The following is a 16755-nucleotide window of genomic DNA, read 5'->3' as shown; positions in this document are numbered from 1 at the left end:
AAGTTGAATCGGCACATCGTAGCTATTATCTCAAAAAATTAAATAAAGTTTCACTTGCCACAGACTTAAAATGCATTATTACTTAAAATATCTTTCAATGTCGTTGTTGGATAGTAATAATATATTGTTGGGTTAATTGATAGGTTATCAATTAATCAATGATAAAGAAGGTTTTACATAACTGATAAGGTGTTTTACGAACGTTTCACAACAAGTACTTAAGAGTTCAAGAAATAATAAATAGTTATGAGTAATTCTAATTCTTTAAACAATATAACCAAAGGTAGCCGGGGAAAGCAGGCCCGTCCCAACCGTCGTATTTATTCTTTTTATAAATCTAAGAAATTGGTCTTTGCCTAAATTTATACACTGTAAAATAGGGAAATATAAGTATTCGATATATCATGATCGTTCTATAAGCCGATAAATCAATTATGTTCCTATTTTTGAGAAGTAAATAAATAAATATTTTGTATATGCATTCTAAAAATAAAAAATATATATAAAAATCAAGATAAATTATTAAATATTTTGAAGTATTCTATTGTAAATTAAAAAGGATCAATTAATTTTTAAGTGAATGGTATGTAATGTTTATCAAAGTCTATTTTTTTTAACAGATGGTTTTTTCAGTAAGTATAATCTTTAGGACTATAATTGCCCTCTTTTATGAAAGCCTTCATTAATTCTAAAATTATTTTAGAAGATATATAGATTAAATTTAGTCTTGACCACAAATCCTCAGTTTATGGATTTTGTAATCGAAGTATGTGCTTAGAAAAAACTATCAGAATGCAATATCTTAAAATATATAGTATCTTGCTGAGAAAAAAAATTAGTAACATTTTGTTCTTAGTTCCAGCTATATATTTTTTTACTTATCTAAATATTCTATATATTGGTGAATTTTGTTAATCGGGTAGAATTAATTAATAACTTTATGCACAATTTTATAATTGGGTTTTTTAAAAACACACAACCTCTCTAGCATATATTAAGACTTATGTATTATTTTCATATTATTTAGAATTGTAACATATCAATTTTAATTAATTTTCTTTGCATCACAAATAAATTTTCTTGTTAATAACCCTTTTAATCAAGTTAATATGAAAATATAATGCAATTAAACCAGTTTTTAATAATATAGGTAAATACGTATCTTCATATAAATACTATAATATCATGAAACATATTAATACCATGAAATCTACATTTTTTCTTAATGCAATTTTGGTCCTACAAACTACACTTTTGTACTAAGTCTATATACTATTTTATAATTTTAAAATCACATGTTCTTTACATTCATACATGTTGGTTTTATACAATGCAAAGAACATTAATTTAGATATAGTGCATCCCGATGTTTGATTGTTTTATTACTATTACAGGTAGAATATCTATTACCATCCAAATTTAACTAGAGAAAGACATTATGCCTTAAAAGATTGAATACTTTGTGCTATATTACACTATTGTATGCATTTAATTAGATAAATTCATAAAAATAGGTTTTTAGTGTGAAAACCGTCGTAGAGTAGCAAAATTATTTATTAATTTATGTACCACTGGATCAAAATATTATAATTATATGTGTAGTAAAAAGAAAACTTATGCACCCAGAAGATAAGAGCAAAAAATATATAAATAGAGAATTGAACTACTTTTAAAATACAAAAATATTATGCCAGCACCATAGGAATGATTTTTAATTGACACAAAAATTTCTATAATATCTGTGTGTCAAATCCATAAATCCCACAGTCATAACTTAATGAGTTCTAGTATTATCGTGCCCAGATATAAAAAATCACACGAATTTTTAGGTTCTACCTCATAAATTACGACCCCTATATAATGATTTAATCATCACATCCACTTAAAACTAAAAATAATGCAATATAAACTTCAAGATGGGATGAAAAATTATGATAATTGTTAATTTTATAAAAACCTATATATAAAATTTAAATAAAACACCACTACTGAAAACTAAAACTGTTAACTGAATATTTTAAATAGTTTTCATCTTCTAAAACCATAAAAGATCATCTTAACTATATCATATATAATTTTTTTATAAATTTCAGAAAGCCCAATAATTTCACACCACGTGAGAACGAGTTCCAAATAAAAACATTTAGTTCCTACAAAAGAAAAAGCCATTTTTGCAAAAAAATTTAGTTAACCATGTTCTCTTTAAAAAATTATAAAACTAATGTAAACAATCTATATGGATATAAATTATAATTTGAACCTAAAAAAATCAAAAAAGATAATCCTTAAGCGATATGTTCATAGTCTTAAAAAGTAATCATACTATCCGAATAATGTATTATATGGTTTTACTGCGTAATTTGATGATCATAATGTACAGATGCAATATTTTTGTTCTGATATATATTCTACGAATTTCTGTTCCGGGCAATTTCGACTTCAGCATCATTTTATTTTTAAAAAACCATGGAATTTTAAAAAAATAATAAAATTTCATAATTATTTATATTTTTTCTATGTTATTCGCATCAAAGTACCTAGAAATGACTATTAGCAGCTGTTGAAAGTTTCATATGATAGTTAAGTTTAGTTCTAGAATCTATATAATAAAGAGACGGAATAGTAATGTAATATAAAGTTTTATTTTTAAACAAAGTTGGGCTATATAATCATTTTTAAAAATTCAGTCTGAATTCCAGATATTATACAAATAATATCTGTTAATTTTTGGTTTTGTAAAAATCTTATCTTACGTAACACTTGTATTTGTATTCTGTTGTAAATAACCAGATGACACATCTATGAAAAATAATAAAATTTTTGATATCTATTCGCCAAGATAAATCATATTATAATTTGTAAGTTTCATATTTATTACGACAATCAGTACTCAAATAATATATCTTAGCATTTCATACTGTAAAATCGGATTAAAAATTATTGGTATGTTTTCAGCTGTTCATATTTGATTTTAAACAATTTTTCTAAAAATACATTAGAACGATAAAATAAAACATTGCCTAAAATTCCTTAGTTCGTAAAGAAATGATCAGAAAATATTAGTTCCAACAGAAACAAAACTTTACATAAAACCTTTTAATGAGCTGAACATATTTAGAAAAGAAATCTTTAAGATTTATAGATATGGAATTTCATGAAATTAACAATTGATCAAAAATTAGCAAGTGACAAGAAAAACGTGTAATTTGCAATGTAAATCTAAATAATATAATATATAAAAATGTATCTGAAACATACACGAATAATTGTTTTTTTTATAGCAGCTTAAAATATAAAAAAAGAAGTATTATAATACATGGCATATTTTCAAGCTTTAAGAACAGCAAATCATTTTTTTTTGCGTATTCTTTACAGATTATCGGCAATTAAGTCATAATATTTTGTTATATGGTTAAGATAACATTAGAATTGAATGAAAATACAAAAAATATCAATAAGATTACTAGCACAAGTAGAATAATTTTAAATCGTTTAAAAAGGCTCTTAGTAAAGTTGTTCATGTTAATGAAATCGCTCTATTCTATTCAGTTAAAGCACGCAGATGCAGTGCTTCTTTAAATAAACGATGCTTATTATATCGCTTAGTACGATAAAATAGATAAAGGACGCCTATGCATGTGTCAAACAGAATAAGAATGAATCAAATCAAATAAATAATATCAGACAAAGAATTACCAAAAAGCAACATTTTTAGTAATGAGAACAAATCATACTTCACATATAATATACAAAAATTCATCACGGTAAGTTTGTCATAAGAAAAAGTTTTCTAATATTAATACGGGATTAGATATTCAAGCTGGAAAATTCGTAAAAAAAAATTTCGAATCAGAAAAAAAAGAAAAGAAACTTTTACGGTGAAAAGAAGAAATTTCCTGAGATTTATTTGAAAGTTGAATCATAAATACTTACGATTTTTACACTATAGGAATTGCTAAAGATTTTTGATCTTTACATTTTTGTAATTTTTCTTAATAAAAATTTTTGTGTTTTATTTAAATTTTGAATTCAAATGAATATTTAATCTCAATAAATTATTAATTTTAGGGCTAAATTTATCGTTATAATTTTAGTCTTTGTATGCAAGCACAAATTCTTGATACTTTGTGCGCACAGCTATTTAATTTCGGTTATTTACTCTTCTCTGGGTCTTTCATAATACCTCTACCCTATATAAGATCTACTAGTTATAGGCTTTTTCATAATCCAGAGTTTGTATATATATACCTCAATATGGCCAGTTACTTCGAGTTTTAAATACCTTTTATGATATTGTATTCCACACCGTTTAAGTTTTAAAATATGGAATGATTTTTGATTCGTACTTATATATTATTGCAAGCTCAAATTCTAAATATGTATAATTTCTAAGTAATTCATTTTAACCTTGTTGCTGTTGTCGATACTAGTCACAACAATTTTCATGAGAGTTATACAACTCTTCTTTGATTATATTATAAAATATCAAGTCCGTTGTTTTATAATTGAATCCCTTTTCAATTTTTGCTTCCACTTTGATCTCCGTAACTTTATTTTTCATATTTTCTTGCAATGCGTGTCCACTACTTTTTTGGTTTTTTTGAAATTTTATTACTTGATAGGCTCAAGTTAAGACACCTCATTATTTCATTATTTCTTCTTGTAATGACATTACCAAGGGTTTTTTTTACATCTGCTTGTTAAGTGATCTACAGTTATAAAAGAATCGTTATAGTGCGAGCATCTTCCTCTTTCACCTAAAAGAATATTATTATGCGAAAAGAAGCAAAACCTTGCTTCTTCTGACATTCTGATATTTCCGTACTGTATACACTATTGTGAATCTAGCATTTCAAGGGTTTTGATATTATGCACTTTAAAGAGTTTTTATTGTGGTGTTTTTTATTTTACAGAATAAACAATCTTTTTGCTTTTATTCGTGCTCTGATGAATAGCTGTACTATTACGTATTTTTATGTATAAATTTATTTGATAAGATCAATCGCATCGCGTTTTTATGCAATTTTAGTAAAGCTGCTATCCTAGGTGATTTCATCTTTCCTGGCTAAGGAAATCGGTAGTCAAAAGTGCATTTTTTCAGATTTAAATTCTATGTTTCAAAGACCGCACCCTAGATCATTGATTTTGTGGCAAAGTTGTTTAATATTTGATGGTTGCATATGCATTCTTTTTCATTCAATATCCCATATGTCATCATCTTCATGCCTTCAAAAACGTCATGGCTTTAGCTTATAATACCACAAGTAGCAGTTTAAAGAAGATCTTGTAAGCATAAATATCGCCTTAAATGTGTGTAAACTGTTGATTTTAGTTGGGCATAAGACTTTGATCCTTATCATCATTTCACTCTACATTTTATAATTGTTTCAGATTTCGAGTGTGATTTGGAGTCTTCTGGTAGTCCTAGATATAAACATCTATCTATACCGTATATGATTTCCGCATAATCTTATAAGTTTTCATGTTTAAAACAGACTTTGCTATATTTATTTCCATCCCATAGCATTTGAAAAATCTTTGTGGCTTCATTAGACCTTATTTTCGTTACTTTTGTATTTACCGAAATATTTAAATCTTCAATGAAAAGGAAATAATGTGTTGTGAATGCCTCTTTTCTAAATTGATTGCTACAGATATAAAATTTTTGTTTAATTTGCGGCTAAGCGGGGCTATACATAAAACAAATAGCAGTTGATTAGCCCATCTCCTTGAATGGCCCCATTAAATTTTTATAATACATTTCTTCATTATATTATTGCTGTTTTAATTACAAGTTTTTAAATAATTTAGTTTAAATATAAGTTTTCATTTTTGCATATTTATTTTGTTAAGCAGTTCCGAAGGTACTCATAATAGATCAAGTTGAATACTTTTTTTATATTAAATCATACAATGTCTGATTCGTTAATATGTTCACAATATTGCAACGTTTATCATTGCTATTATCTATCTCTCTGTAATCTTCTGACTGTTCCAAGTTGATTTCCCGATAGTAAGTTTCGAGAACTGACGTCTTTCTGCTGTATGATCGTGACTGTTTTGGTTTCCAATTTCATGGTTTGACATTCAATTTGATGGTTTTAATTCCGATTCCTTTATAAACTGTTTGGTATGGTATTAAGTATGTTATATTGAATAAAACCAATTTTCTGCTCTTTATTTTCTAGGCGTACTGATCTTACTATCACGTATAGATACAGTGCATTATTGTAATTTTATTTAAGCGGAAGTTGTATATACCAAGCATCCTGTAACTTTCTATCTAGTTAGGTATTTTATAATCCACTTGAATCTATTTTTCGATATATATAACACTTTAAGTGTGTTTTCTAATGCGTTCCTGCGGCAGTAACTATCAAATTTTGTCATAATAAATAATTTTGTCCACATAAATGTCCGAAGGTTCATTATATTTAATTTTATGCTTTAAAATATGGTTTTTATAGGCCTGTTGAAGCATTGCAAATTGCCTTCGTTCAATTTAATCTGACAATTTGTTGTTGGTTACTCTTTTCTTCTGCCGACATGCTCTATCTATTTTTCCATTATTATATTGTCATTATTTTTTTTTGATAAGCAAGAACATTTTTCTTTTTGTAGAGTAACTTGTGTTGTCCCTTTAACTTAACACGAACATTATATATTTTTCGTAGTTTTCTGGTATTATTTGTGCAAGATACTAGTAATGTTTATTTTTTTGTAACTTTAAAATTTGTCTTTCATTAATGCGGTATAGTTTATTACTTCTACAGCTGGTTTTGATGTTAATTCATAGAAACTTTTTGTAATCGACTGTAAAATTTGGGCTATCTGCGCATTCTTCGTAACTGTGCGCCTGTTATATCCATGTTGACCAAAAAATTTATACATAAATGATTATAATTTTAGTCTCAGCATAAATATTATTGTTATTCTTAGAAATCTATGATTTCTTTTGTTTTCAAGTCTGTATGTACTCTATAGAGTGTTTTTTAATGCATTTTGGAGTCATTGAATATCTTAATGATTTATATTTATTAACCCGTTGATTTTTTGCTTCTTTTTGTTTCTATTTTTTTGGAACTTTCGGTATTGTCTTCTGTTCCTGTTATTATCTTAGAAATCATTTAATTTTTTTGATTTTGATTTAAGAAATTCTCAAATTACAGCTAAAGAAAACTTTAGATTCTTAAAAACCTTTTCCAGTCAGATCTCGGTATTTTTCGAATCTATTCGTATCAGTATCAGCTTTATACATTCAGTTGTATTTCTCGGCAGGTGTACTCTTGCAGATAGCTTTGAATTGAATAAGAGCCGCGGTTTTTTTTGTTATGCGTGTTTTAAGTTTTCAATTAAGTTGTTGGTTAAGCTTTATGTTTCGGAATCAGTTTTTAAATGTTTATCCTTGCGTTTCTGCTTCCAGTTTTTTCTTTTTCTTAATCCTTATAGAATCTTATATCTTACTTATAATATATATTCTTTTTACCAGCATTGTTATTTATTGGATATGGTCCGACAGGGTGTGTAATATATGTCAGTATTATATCGGAAAATTTATACGCCAACCAAATTACATATATTAATTTTATAATTTTTAAATTTTTAGTTTTGACTTACATAGAAATTTAATGCAAAAAATTCATTTTTTGGTTATCAAATAGCATCTGATCCTAGATTACAGTGTTTATTAATACAGTTTACATTTTTTTTGTTTCTAAAACCATGCTAAGAATTAACATATCATATACACTGAAGATTTGTGGTCAGGATTAAATTTAAAATACTCATTATCTAAAATAGTTTTAGAATGAATGAAGGCTTTTAGAAAAGAGAACAATTATAATAAAAGGAAATTAAAAATTACTAAAAAAAGCCATCTAGTAAAAAAAAGAAAATTTAATTAACAATACATACCATTCGCAAACAAATTACGCACTCATTTTTAATTTAAAATTGAATAATCCAAAAATTTAATTAATCTTGGTATTTATATATATATACTATTTTTTTTAGGAGTAAATACAAAAAAAATTCTTTTATTACATCTCAAAAATATGAACACGATTGATTTATCGGCTTTTAAAACAGTTCTGATAAATCCAATACTTATATTTTTTTATTTGACAGTGCACTAATGCTCGAAAAACGTGCGTTATTGGATTTTCACAGGAATAAATATGTTATTGAAAATAATTATAAGTAATAATGGATTTCAAGTCTGTGGCAAAATAAATTTCATGCAAAATTTTCATGACAGAAGTGACGATGTTCCTATTGAACTTTTTAGGTAATATAATTACCTGTGTGTATGTAGTAGACTGCACCTTAAAGCGAGTATTCTTTTGGGCTTTCAATACGATGGCAATACTCGCCTACATAAATATGTTTCTTCACGATAAAAAATCATAAGGTCTCGGAAGAGACTTGTGGGCCTATTTATTTGCCTTTGAAGGGTACGGCTAGAAGTCCAAGGAGGTATTGCCGGTGATGTGAGCACATGAAAGTTGAAAGGGCACATCATTGCGCAGCATGTGGCAGGTGCATATAAAAGATGAGCCATTATTACATGTAATTGGGCACATGCGTAAACGAAGAAAATACGGGTCAATATACTCAATTTTTTTCTTGAAGGGCGTTAACATTGCAATGTTAACACACGTTTTTTTCTATATTTTTGTTATCCTTTAATGATAAATAGAATTATTTCATGGTTAACTTATGTGCTTCCTGATAGGCGCAATAAAGATATTTTCATGTATTGTTTTCATCGTAATATACAAATATTTACTCAATATTTGAAAAACAATATTGATTTATATGACCTATCGGGAGCATAAAGAAAGGGAACTTATTATTTCTTTTACCTTGAAAACTTTATAATATATATGACAAGAGTTTTGTAATAATTTGAAAATTACACTTGTCAGTCCATGGACATTGTTTTTACTTGGAAGGAGTGACGATGATATATCATTTACGATTCCTATTTCGTTTATAAAGTCTACTTACCCTGCTATCATTGGTATGATTCAGAAAAGAACAACAAGTTGAAAAGTCAAAAATCTAGGAATATAAAATATAAGTTGTTGTAATAAAGCCGTTTAATATAACACGACCTTTTTAATCTTTTATCAAAAAAACCAATTAATTCAATAATAAACCATTAATAGAATAATATTGTAATCAAAAAAAAATTTAATTAATATTTTTAAAAAGTATGCGTAACCCGATATTCGAAATCCAACGGAGTACTTAAATGAAATTTTAATATAATGGCAACGCCAGGAAACGACATTTAAGCGTTTTTGGATCTAAAAAAAGAATCCAAGATCATGAAAGAGTTGGAAAAAAAATATGCATAGTATGATAGAAGAGTCAGAAAAAGTTCAGTACGGAAGAACCAAAGCAAAGTCGGAGAGTGAAGAAGAAATAGATCAATCGATCTTATGGCAAGTGATAATTTATTTATTTATATTTCATAATGAGAAAATGGTGCGAAAATCTCCAGATATAACAAATTATATTAAAGATAAAAATAGAAAATGGTGAATGTGAAAAACATAAGAAAGATTGTATCGAGCGTGATAGAAGAAAGAGAAGACGTTTTAGGCCTAAAAAGGTTTTTTGTTTTTAATGAAAAACGTTCGGTATGTTGAAAATTGCGAAAAACAAGGCTTTTAATTGCTCTGAAAAAAATTTTTAGAAAATAAAAATATAAATACACATTATTATATATATTTCATGTAAAAAAGCATAAAAGTATCAAAGTGTTTATTTTTTATAAATAATGACATAAAAAAAAATTTCGAATTAAGTAAATTAATAAAAAAGAATAAATTATGCACATTACAAGAATGTATAATAGAAACAGATGCCTGAAAGATAGTAGCGTAAGGGGAATCACACTTTTACAGGTGTTGCAATAGAACGCATAAAATATGCAAGTGAATTATAAAAACAGCGGCATATGTAAAAGGGGGACATAAAGAGGAAAACATGTGAGGTTCATAAAAAACCCTAATTTTGTTTCAAGATTAGCAGTTGATGCAATAAAATCCAATCTTGTAACTAAGAACAACTTATAATTGTTGGATACTGCATTTTTGTGCTACATATGGTTCGAACTCGTTTACTGTTTTATTGGTATAAAAGTGGCTTTTTTAAAGTTAAAATTGAGGAGAAAGATCTACGGTAAATAAAAGATTTGATATCTGGAATAGTACGATGATGTGATTTTATAATTTCCTATGATCTTACAAGATTAAATGACAAAAATTCTAAATGTATGTCCCATTTGAAAAAAAGGTTATGATATATTTAGATATCAACAACATTTTAATAAAAAAAAGAAAACGACGCATTTGCAGTGAGTGGTAGAAATAGTAGAAAATATATGCTAAATTTATCCCATAAAGATTCAATTTGATTTTAGGTGTAAAAGTAAATAGTACTTATTTAATACTGCTAGAAGATATGAAAATTAAATAAATGAATTTAAAATAACAAAGCAGATGATCCATGAATGTAGAAAATTCTAGAAATGATAGCATCGTAAAAGAAGCAAATAAAAGATTTCTGCAGAAATCAATGGGTTTAAAACTAAAAAAAGCAAAAGACGGGAAACAGAATGAATAGAACGAGAATTTATTTTATTTTAAAAAAATACAAAATTATATTAATATACTCTGCCTGAAATTAGAAATAATTCATTCTAAAATCTGAGGCCTCGAATGTTGGTGTAGGGGCGTGTTAAATCAACAGGATACCAATGAAAATATAATAAATATGCAAAACAAAAATTCATAGAAACAAAAGCAAATTATGATATCATAGATAAAAAAATATATGCTGGTTTATTTATGTAAACGGGTTTTATGGGTAAATGCGCGGAAAGAAATTTTCAATAGACAGATAATAAAGAGTTAGAAATAATAAAAGAAAAAGTTGATTTTAGTAATGATAGATACATAAATGGATCAAAAAATACAGAATAATATTTTGAACCAATTATATAAAATATACTAGGATGAGTAAATCAAATGTGCTTGGTAGTTAATTTAGAATAAATAGAAAAGGAAGCGACGTTTAAGACAAGTAGAGGGGTATATCACACATACACTGAAAATGGTATAAATTACTTAAATCTATTGGGAAAAATTCTTTTTATATCGAAAGCTGGGGAAAAGAGATGTAATTTTGTAAACATAACATTTTGAAATCGGACACTGATGGTCAGAATATGCTTACTACACATTTAAAGACAAATATTATTGACCAGACATAACGAAGATAATAGATTAAGATGCAAAGAAATGATAAACCTATAAAATTAATAACAGGAATAAAAACCACCGCAGATATATGTAGATTTGGATTAAACCCCGTTCACTTCCATTTAGTGAACACAGGGATACAAAATATATACATATCGGTAAATATTGAATTTCTTACAAGATATATAGCCTCTGTGGTCATAAAAAAACGATATAATATCTATGGCATTATTGTTTCGAGAAGGTTTATATTAAAAAGATTAATGTGTGAAAGTAGAGAGGAATTAAATATGAAAACATATTATTATGGAATAGAACAGAGACCCTTAAGTGCGTAACACATCGAGAGAATGGAGGTGTAGGGAGCGTCATTGGAAAATTCTGACAATATGAAGCATAAATTGATGTAAAAATGTACAGGAAGCTGTTTCTAAATACATTGAAATATGTAATAAACCCTTCCTAAATTACTCAGAGTAGCCCAAAGAATCATTGGAAAATTATTTTGCACGATCTAATCTAATTAATTGAAAAAAAAGAAAACAAAAGTTAGACTATGCGCAACTGTGGTTGCAATAAACAGAGAAGTAAGAGTAGTGTAAAATGAGAACATTAATAAACAATAAAATTTGTAATTTATAAGGTTTGCAAATATACTCTAAGGTTCAGTAATGATTCGGGAATGTAAGAATAATGATAATGAGTGTATAGTTAAGGAAAATAAATGTGATATCAAGTTATTTAAGGGAAATCAAGTACTGCTTGAGGGGAATATGTAACCTGTTTTAGTTAATAAAGAGAATGGTCAACATTCGATAAAAAATTATAAGATGTTATAAAAAGATAGCATAATCACATGTAAACAAAAAAAGAATTTATTGACGACAAAAAATATTTTATGGTTGAGAGATTTAATATTAAAATACTATTTAATAATACAATATTAATTTAAATGAATAATATAAAAATAATAACTAAACAAAGAAGGTGTGAATCTGAAAAATAAAGCATGATATCAGCATGGAGATAAACCGATCGAATAGATTGAGATAAGATGCATTCTAGAATATAAATGGACGTTGTAAAATAGGATTCGATTCTGGTAATCATGATTGATAATAGATCATATCAAAAAGGGGGCAAAAAGAGATTAACATATTTATAAAAAATTTGTTTTAATTTAAACACCGATTCTGTTTAAAGAACTACGCAAGCCAGATTAATCCAAGCGAAATATTGCATGCAAACCACCTATAGTATATAAAGTATGAGATTAGTAAAATAAAATATTGGCAACCATTACATTTTTATTTTGATATTTAAGTCTATAATTTTTATATGTAATATATGAATATTCCCAATCAATATTTATTAAAATTATCAATATGGTGAAGATCACAAGCCTAAAATATCGGTAAAATTTGGGCTGAAGGCTCTATGCTAATGTCAACTAAACATTTGAAGGATTCACAACAGCTAGCAGAAAGCGATCTAAGGACTGACAGGTCGCTTAAATAGCAGAAAGTGATGATAATGGAACTAAATTCAAAGATAGAAAAAAATAGTGAATATAGAAAAAGATGATATTGGTTCATAAATACTTTAGAAATATTGTTTATGTTCGGCATAAAAAACCAATTTGAAGCCAAAAAATTAAAGAGTACTTGTATATAGAATATTGGCTGATCGAGAGATATAAGATAAAGAAATGAGGAGCAAGAAAAATATAAAAATCAAGTGGAAAAGTTGGTCAAAAAAGAAGGTTTAATTATAGAATAAAGTTGGAAAAAGGCTAAGTATCAAATTATCAGAGTAGTGGTTATTAAAAAATGCTTCTAAGAACAGGATTTTAGATAATTCAAATATTTAAAAGCATTTAAGATTTTTGCTGCTATAAATACGGGGGGCGGGCATTATGGCATGGAAGCTTTAACAGATCGGACATAGATGCAAAAAATTCAAATAAAAACAGTAGGCTTATTATGGCTTAATTTAAATAATTCTTCTATTGTAATACCCTGGCGACTAAATATTTCAGTTATTCATAGAAAATTTTGTTGATATTATGTGATGTTTTTGATTATGATTTGGACAAAAGATGGCGTTTTGCTCAATTTAAAAAAGCAAAAAAGACACAAGGAAAATTAAAGTATAAATTATAAAATAATTTACTCTTCAAATAGCAAATATGTCATGTTAAGAAAAGAAATTTTATACAAAAAACAATTTAATAAATATTATTAAAACTGATATATTATGTTATGACTGATGTCATGCAAAGATAACAGTAAATAATAAAATAATCGAATATTAGAAAAAGATTTTTCAGAAAATGTATTGGTCAAAACTGATAAGATATCACAATAATAGATCAGGTGACGCACATAACAACCAAAAATATTTATTACCACTTTTGAATCGACATTTTGCTCATGCACATACAAAAGAAATCTAAAAAGAGATACTATATCTAAATTCATAAAAGAAACGTGGGATGTGAATTAATAGCAATGTCACTTGAAGGAAGTTATTATACGGCAAATTCTACATAAATATTGATTCCAAAAATTAGTAGCCAACTTGGGAAATGTTTTTAATTAATATATTTAATAGTAAGTCATATATAATCGAAAATAAACAGACAAAACTAAGCAATAGAATGCATTAGAATAGAGTAGAGATAGATCTAATTCAAACCGCACATAATAAAAATTATTTGATAATTAATATATATAATGGCAATTTAGTTAACTATTAACGAGCACATAATGTTGAGTTTAATAAATAAAAACAAGTAAATGAAAGGATAATAAGTCGTGGCTATGAAAACGAGAAAAAAGGTAAGACTAGAACGAGTCGATTTTTGCTCCATAAATTATATTTCAACAGAAGCAAATACTCAGATATATATTAAACTCAGAATAATTTGTTACATTTTAATTGGCACTTCGTTATAGGATTCATATTTATGTATTGTGCTTGAAGAGATTTCTTCGTTATATTTTTTTATGGTTAAATCTGATTTATCAAGACTCTGTGCTCTGTTGATATAAGAAAGATTTTTTTGATGGATCCAAGTGCTTTTTTTGTAGAGCTGACAAGATAAAGATTATATGTCACAAAGAAGATAACGCGTGTATGTGGTTAACTGCTTTTAACAAACGATTTTTCAAACAGTGTGTAGAACACTATGACAATTCTGTAGATGTGATAGAACTACGGCTGACTAAATACCTAGATGAAAGAAGTAATTTCGCTAAAGGATACGCGATAATCCACGTCTTTCTGAAGATATTAGAAGGAGAATTACAAGTTGACCAAAAATCTGCAAAATAGAATATGAGAATTAATATAATTACCTTTAAGAACATTCTTTTTGTAATTTCCTTCGCTTACGAAAAGAGCCTACAGACCTGAGGATTTTCAATATAAATGTTGAGATAAAATCATAATAGGGAATTTATAATGGTTTTGGAGGATTATATAGAGATCAAGAGACCTGTGTCTATTTTCGATGTGTTTGTCAAAAGTCTATTTCCCATAAGACCAGCAGGTATTGCTAATTTTTGTATTAGAGAACAGCGAACGGGAAGACTACATTTTATAATCTGATAAAAAACGCATTTGTGAAAATATGTCAGCCGTTCCTCAAAACTATTAAGCGAGTAAAAATAAGAATACAAAGAAGTGTTTTCGTATATGATGAAGTTGCTCAAAGCCAAAATCGCGTTGCTAAGTGAATAAGTAAAAAATCGTTTCAATGGCACAACATTCACGCTTCTGACTGGTATTGATAGTGTAATATGTATAAATTTATATTGTAAAGGGATAATAGAAGCGGGGATATACTTTACAAAACTTCTTGCGCTTATTACTTTTCCAACATTTGAATATATATATGAGGCTGTATAGCGGAGAATAGTATTTATAAATTTCCCAATCACGTTTAAATATAACGCACGAAATAAAAATGTGCGAAAATATAATATACAAAACACAGCATTCCAGTACACAAAGGTTATATTGACAAGCTGGTATCTAACATTTATAAATCAGAGCTATATCAAGCCATCCCTAAAAAATCGAAAATCATAATGAAGCAATTTATAAACAAGAAAGATGACTTTGGTCTATGGTGTATTTTGTCATTAAATTAAATAAAGGTTCCTATTTAAATTATTCTGTGATTATAAACCAATTTTCTAAACATATTTAAAAATATATCACTGTTGGTATGATTCAGTATCGAAAGTATGTTCATTATATGAAAATTTATGTTGAACAAATTTTTAAAGGTAAAACTATACCTAATGATGATAATTATGTTGGAAATAGGCAATAAATATATAATTACCATTAAGAGAGGTTTTCTTTAGCTGTGTGTGTTCCACAAGTTTAAGGTAGCAATTTAAAAAAAATTTGAAATAATTAGATGTATAAATCTAATAAGAAGATTATATTCTTAGTGGATAAGCCCGAAAAGGGCTTAGAGAAATCTAATGGTTGTAATATATTACCATGTGACCTAACTACTACAAAACATTTTCTTTTATAAGACGTTTAATCGATATCTGAAAAATAGTTAAAGGAACCTTGGTTCAAATTTTCTGACAATTTATATTATAAGAAAATACTATTAAATCTGAATTTACGGTGCAAAAAATGTAAGAAAGCGTTTTTGTGTGAGTAGAGTTTACGAAAAGCGTAGAAAGTCAACTTAGGTATGTGACTTTCTATTTATTGGTGCATTTAATGTTGCATTATATCTTTAAAGACATTACTGGCAAGGGTCTGTACTTATTTACAGATGATCAGATTTTTTTATAGTATGACAGGAAAAGAAAATGGTCTATTGCTACGAAAAGTATAGGAAATATAAATAAAAAAAATTAAAAAGATGTATTCGCGCAAAAAGAGGTAAATTTATTAGGACTTACAGTGATTTAGTTCAAAAGGTACCTATATAGATACAAAAGACGCAAAAATTATAATATCTAAGGCCTAGGTATTGTGAAATTTAGAAATGCCGATGGTTATGATTATGCATTTACTTTAGAGAATTTCTTGTGGTCAATATATCTGAAACTTACGAAACATTAGGTCTATAGAATAAGAATACATTTGGTTGGATAGATAGTGTTAATTAATCATTTTGGAAAACAAAAGAGATGTGCTGAACAGCACAAACATAAAAATTCCCGTGTAAACAAGAAACTTAATGGAAGTACGCTTGTGCTAATTTTAGGACTGTTTTTTTAGAAAAACGACGAGGAAAGCCATATACTGATTCATAGATAGAAAAAAATTTGATGATGCGGAAAGAAAATTTATTATATCGGAAAAAATGATTTTGGCTGTCTCAGAGATGTAGAGAGATTTTAATTAATATGAGAGAGCCTTAACTCTAATTGATTACAGACATTCGAGTCATGGAAAGAATCAGATCGAGTTTAGAAATAAATAATAATAGAATAAATCCAAA

The sequence above is a fragment of the Rhyacophila brunnea genome, unplaced genomic scaffold, assembly GCF_057557595.1.
Source record: "Rhyacophila brunnea isolate RB1 unplaced genomic scaffold, BYU_Rbru_1.0 scaffold_68, whole genome shotgun sequence".
Lineage (NCBI taxonomy): Eukaryota > Metazoa > Arthropoda > Insecta > Trichoptera > Rhyacophilidae > Rhyacophila > Rhyacophila brunnea.
The sequence above is the reverse complement of the archived record's forward strand: the minus strand, read 5'-3'. Positions refer to the sequence as shown.